The sequence below is a fragment of the Nannospalax galili genome, unplaced genomic scaffold (assembly GCF_000622305.1).
Source record: "Nannospalax galili isolate Female #2095 unplaced genomic scaffold, S.galili_v1.0 scaffold41, whole genome shotgun sequence".
NCBI lineage: Eukaryota > Metazoa > Chordata > Mammalia > Rodentia > Spalacidae > Nannospalax > Nannospalax galili.
The window spans coordinates 21,475-27,647 of NW_008344991.1; the positions used below are offsets into that span (position 1 = coordinate 21,475).

Genomic DNA, 6,173 nt, shown 5'->3' on the forward strand with positions numbered 1-6,173 from the left:
TGGTTACTGTCTTCACTATACCTCTGTACTTAGGTTTTATAAAATTTGTGTAGCTAAGAAGGTTAAGTGTCTTGTGTCTAGGTGGTTTGTGTCTTTTTCTAATTTAGAATAAACCATGGGAGGAAAACAAATCAACATTTCACCTTCAGATGGGAAATGTTGAAAAGTGGTGAACAGGGAGAGGAAGTTGAGTAAATGCTTCAGAAGTAATGGTACACCCAAACTGATGATGTCTGCATGATGTATTAGGGACGGGGACTTGATACACAGTGATTTGAGTGATGACACATGCAAAATAGTGGTGGTTATGATGGTATGATGGGGAAATTTCAAAACAATCTCAGTGTTTTGCCCTTTGAGAGGCAATGGCTGTTTGTACCGAGAATTGATAAGTCATAAAGACAAAGCCAGAGACTCCTGGGACCAGCAGCTTGAAATGAAAGCCCTATGAAGAATTCTAGTCAGGAAGGAGACCCTGAGTAGATTTTGGCTTCTCCATTGAAACCATCTGTATTCGATTTGGCAGTAGTAAAATGCAAGGTTTTGGAATGCACAAATATCAAAGGAAATAGTACACCGGTGCTAAGTTATTTTGGTATTAAATAAGGAGCCAGTGAGAATGCAGTCAAAATTATTGTCATTCTGGTGAGCATCTCATTCAGAGGAAACTGGAGAAATTGAAAATGTTCAACAGGTTGCCGGCAACGGAAATGACCTTTTCTTTTGAGCCAAGCGAGAATGAAAATTTTGCTGAAAAATGAGTCAGTGTTGACTAAGTGAAAGACTTCTTGGAGTAAAGGGAGAAGCCATGGAGAAAAAGCATCTACAGTTGGGAAGAACGTACTGAATTGGTTAGAAATAGAGTTTTGGCACCACAGGAGGACCTTGATGAACAGCACAGTAGACTGGTGAGGAGCCTGGCAATAATTAGAGTTCTTTTTGCTCTAAGGCATAGTCATTGCCATATTCTAATACATTATGAAAGATGAAATAAAAGTTTATAACATCCAGTGGCAGACAAGTCATACAAAAACATATTGGTAAAAATGGAAAGCATTTTCACTGAGGTGGAGAGATTTTAACCTTGATTATTTAACTTGGAGAGTTTTAAGCTGAACGTATATTTGGGATCTCAGGGGAAAATTGGGAGCCTGTCTCTTCTTGCCACTAGACGTTTACTTTGGTGTATTCGTTGCTATATTCAGGTAATGGATACCACACTGTAAAGACATATAAAGATGTTGGGGATTTATACAGAAATGAAGTCTATACTTGCTATCTGACTATCTATCCATGCGCCAGGAAAAGAACTTCTACCCATTAATACTGTGTATCCCAAAGTGCCTGAGATAAAACTGCCTTTACAGCGCCAGTGTTTGCTTGTGCCATTCAGAGTCAGGCTCCCCCTGTGCTGGTCTGTTTTTGTTGTCAACTTGATACAACCTAAAGTCACCTGGGAAGAGGGCACCTCAACTGAAGAATGGCCAATATCAGATTGGCCCATGGGCATGTCTGTTGGGCACTATCTTAATTGTTAATTGACGTAAGAGGACCCAGCCCACTGTGGGCAGTGACATCCCTCAGTAGGTGGTTCTTGGCTATATAAGAAAGTTGAGCATGAGGCAGAGAGCAAGTGAGCTCTTAAGTAGCCTTCCTGCCTGGTTTTGCTCCAGTTCTTTGTTGCATTCCTGCCCCAACTTCCCCCAGTGATGAACTCCCACTGTCTGAAGGTGACTGACAATTGCTAAATTAGTCACGCTGCTAATTTACCGCTAAAGATTTGTTTAGCACATCAGAAATAACTTTTTTTCTTCATGTAAAGAAAAAAGACAATGAAATGTGCACCAAACATGGATATTTTTAAGGCTTATTTGGAATTTAATATTTAAATTTATTTATTATTTTTATTTTATGTGTATGAATGTATTTCTTGCATATATGTGAGCACACCCGTGTCGTGCAATGCTGTGGAGGTCAGCTGAAGAAGGTGTCAGATTCCCTGGAAACGGAGTTAAGGACAGTTTGTAGCCACCATGTGGGTGCTGGGAATCGAACCCGAGTCCTCTGCAAGAACAATCAGTGCTCTTAACTGCTGAGCCATCTCTCCAGCTCTGGAATTTAATATTTAAAAATAAACTTTATATACAGCGTAAAATTCAAGAAGCTGACCTTTGATAACAAACATATAGTCATCTTATTACTTAGATGACTTTTTCAGTTTTAATTAGTCATGTAGGAATATGTTTTCAACATCCCTACAGGAGATAAACCAATTCATTCTTCTGTGGCTCTTTTCTTTCTCACTTTCCTGTCATCTGCTTTCCAATGTGCTTTAAGCCCTTGTTCACAAATTCTCAGACTCCTAGAGCAGTGGCTCATCAAGGAGTCTGCACAGAGCTTTGAGAAGCTGCATATTCAATTGGGGACTAGGAAGAACTTATGTTTATTTTTATGTAAAACGATCAGAGAAAGTAAGCTTTACTAATACGCCATTCAACAACACTTGTATATATTTTATAAATAAATATACATGTAATGTGTATGCATTTTAGGAAATCACATAAAAGCTTTAAAAAAATTTCCTCATACTTTTTCACATGAAAGTTTTGGCTTTAAAACTTTTTTTAAAGTAGTAAATAACAGACCCAATAATGCCTCAGATCTTTGAACTTGTTTGTTTTTTGTTGTTACGAATATTTTTCTTCCTGAAAATTTTCATTTTTCATGTATATGACATCAAGTAAGTGCACTCCAGTTGTGGGTGTCTGGAGCTGGCTATCAGAGCTTCTGCAGATCTGGGCTGCAAGTGTTCTCAAGCTCTTGGGCTTCGACGGCCCGTTTCCCTCTGACAATGCTGCTGGAGCCTTGCACGCTGCAGCAATGGCCGCCTTTTACTGTCACATCTGTTTTGAAGACTTGGTCTATTATACTCCTTTCTTTTCCTTTATGGTTTTTTTTTTTTTTTTCCTTTTTGCCTAATTACCACATTAAAACACACAGACATTTGAAATTTCCTCTTTGAGTGCAGTGGTTTATCCGAGCTAAAAAGTAGCAACTTGTCAAATTTTAGTTTTGGCAGGAGGTTCTTATTTCGTGGGCATTTTTTTTTCTTTTGTGGTAGAGGGGACATGGTTTAGTGTTCAAGGTAAGACAAAATTGCTTTGAGTTAGGAGGGGTCCTCTCCTGTCACTTCCTGGGTATTTCTACCCTGGTACCTTGTCACTGTGCTGCAGTCTGCTAACCTTTGTTTATGTTTTAGGGATCTTTTAAGCCCATTTAAAGTAAAACATTTATTAATTATCAAAAAGATAACAGCAGTGAGTTGGGGATCCAGCACAGACAGTAAATTGCTTGCCATGAAACAGGTGGACTGGAGGTTGAGCTCCAACACCCACGTGAAAAACCAGATAAGGTGGCTGTACATGTGTAATCTCAGCCCTAGGGATGTGGAGACAAGTGGATTTCCAGGGCTTGCTGGACAGCCAGCCTACTCTAATCCAGGAGACCTAGGTGAGAAAGCCTGACTTTTTATTTATTTTATTATTTTTATTTTGTGTATATGAATGTATTGCCTGCATGTAGGTAGGCCCACCCACGTTGTGCAGTGCCCGAGGAGGTCAGAGGAGGGTGTCAGATCCCCTGGAATGGAGTTATGGAGGGTTGTTAGTTGCCTTGTGGGTGCTGGGAATTGAGCCTGGGTCCTCTGCAAGAGGTGCTTTAACCACTGAGCGATTTCTCCAGCCTGAGAGAGCCTGCCTTAACCACCAAGGAGAACACCCCTGAAAAACAATGTTCTAGGTTGACCTCAGGCCACAACACATATGTATATACATTTCTATGTACACATGTGCACATATACATACAACATGTGCACACACAAGATAGCAGTGATGTGCTCACAGCGTTGGCATTTTTCTATCTTTTCTACCCTTGTAACAATATTTCCTGCTATTACAGCTTTCTTAGTTTTTCTTTGAAGAAGAAAACTCTGTGTTTGAATCTTTAATTTGTCCTTTCTTCAATTAAAAATAATTGATGAGCACATGCTGCATTCTAGGCACTAGGCTAAGGTGCAGAACATGAAGCAATCATTAAAATACACCCATGGATCTGGTAGTCTGTTAGGCAATTTAGATAATAAAGAAGTGATTCACTTTAAATGAGTATTGCAAAACTCAAGATGTTGCATGTCTCTTAAAAATTGTTTTGAAAAGGAATTCTGTAATCATATTTCCAGTGCATGGGAGCAGAGGAGGTTGTTGGGACACTTTGGTCCTTCCCGTCTGTCCACCTGCTTCTGTTTACCACGGCAACATGGGTGGTGATGGAGACCAACAGAAGTCTTGCCACTTCCTTGTAGTTCTTCCTGTCTGCTTTGTGAACAGAGGGAACTAAATGTGAGGGTCATTTTCAGATTATTTCGATGCAGTCTTTGTGTGTGCCCTTGATTTTTTTCAAGGGGGTGTGAGCATATTGGCCTCTTTTTCATGGTTGTGACCACAAAAGTTTCTCCCATCGCTTCTTTTTGCCACTTGTCTTGACCAAGTTCAGTAATGAATGGAAGGTGATTTGGATGGGTAAGTTCTATATATGGTTTTGGGTTTGAGAAAAATAATAGAAAATTAAAATTTGGTAGTTTCTGAACTCACATGGTGCTGGATGTTGTATCTAATATAAATATTGATCCTGTCCTGGCCTTTCTTGGGTCTAGGCCCCTTCCTGTTGCAGCTGCCCGAGAGTGCCTGAATAGCAGGGTGAGTTGCCAGGATCCTGTCCTTCACCCTCTGGGATCACCATGCCCCTGCTCTCCAGGGCTCACATAAGTCTCAGTTTAGCTGGTCAGAATGTGTTCACTTAATCCTCATCATCCTGACTTGGGCCTAGGCCCCTGTGCCCTGCTGGAGAACTCCCCACTCACAGGACTACAACTACCAGGTCCCTCTAAATAAAATACCAAAAGTGGAAACATGAAGCACAGAACAACTAACTATTCATACCTGCTCAGAAAGCAAGGAAGCTACATCAACAATAAAAACAAAACCAAATTTCAACTCAACAAAGGCAGGTTAGAATTCAACGATTTTAAAGGACACATAAACAACTCAAAGGGGACAGGAATAAACTCCCGGCTGAAGCTCAAGAAAATACAATAAATCCCAAAAGACAGTTCAGGACCTGAAAAGTGAATTCATGACCAAAAAGATGGAAATGCCAAAGAAAACTCAGGCTGAAAGGAAGATGGAATTGATAGACTCAACAAACCAATTTGATATGGCAGGAAAAAGCCTCACGAATAGAATGAATCAAATGGAAAACAGAACATCAAGACCAAATGATAAAGTTGAAGCTTTGGACTGCTCAAGCAGAGAATATGGAAAATTAAAAAAAACAGGAATGAAATATGCAGGAAATATGGGACACCATGACAAGACCAAATCTATGTATCATGGTCATAGGGAAAGGAGAAGAATCTTGGGTCAATGGCACTGACCAGGCCTTCAACAGGATTGTAGAAGAAAGAGTCCCTAAATTAAGGAAAGACATACCCATACAAGAAGCACACAGAACACCAAATATACAGGATCAGAACAGAAAGATACCATGCTATATGACAATAAAACAATTAAATTTACAGAACAAAGATGGTACTGAAAGCTACAAGGGAAAACAAGTTACATAAAAAACCCATTAGAATTACAACTGACTTTTCAGTGTGAACTACAAAATCCAGAAGAATCTGGAGCAAAGTATTCCAAGTCCTAAATGATCGTATATAGCAATCCAGAATACTTCATCCAGCAAAACTGTTGATTATAGTCAAAGGGGAAAGAACAATCTTCCATGATACAAATAGACTGAAAAAATTCATGTCACCAAACCGGTCCTACAGAGAACACACAAAGCAATACAAAGGACTGAACCCAAGAGGCCACAGAAAGAAAATAAATGAAGGTCTAATTACAGACACAAAAAATAGGACCAAGAACACAAACAGAAAACAAAATGACAATAACCAATACACATCTTTCAATAGTAACTTAAATAATCAATAGCCTCAACTCCCCAGTAAAAAATACAAACTAGTTGAATGGATTAAGAAACAAAATCCAAGCCGGGCATGGTGGTGCAAGCCTTTAATCTCAGCACTCAGGAGGCAGAGGCAGGCAGATCTC

General features: G+C 39.7%; 1 non-coding gene across 1 annotated transcript; it reads right to left on the bottom strand.

Moving 5' to 3' along the window:
- Positions 1–1,718: 1,718 nt before the first annotated feature.
- Positions 1,719–1,845, bottom strand: LOC115071715. Its single transcript, XR_003850803.1, has one exon. It is a non-coding gene; the product is annotated as a small nucleolar RNA SNORA19 (small nucleolar RNA).
- Between the last annotated feature and the right edge of the window lie 4,328 nt (positions 1,846–6,173).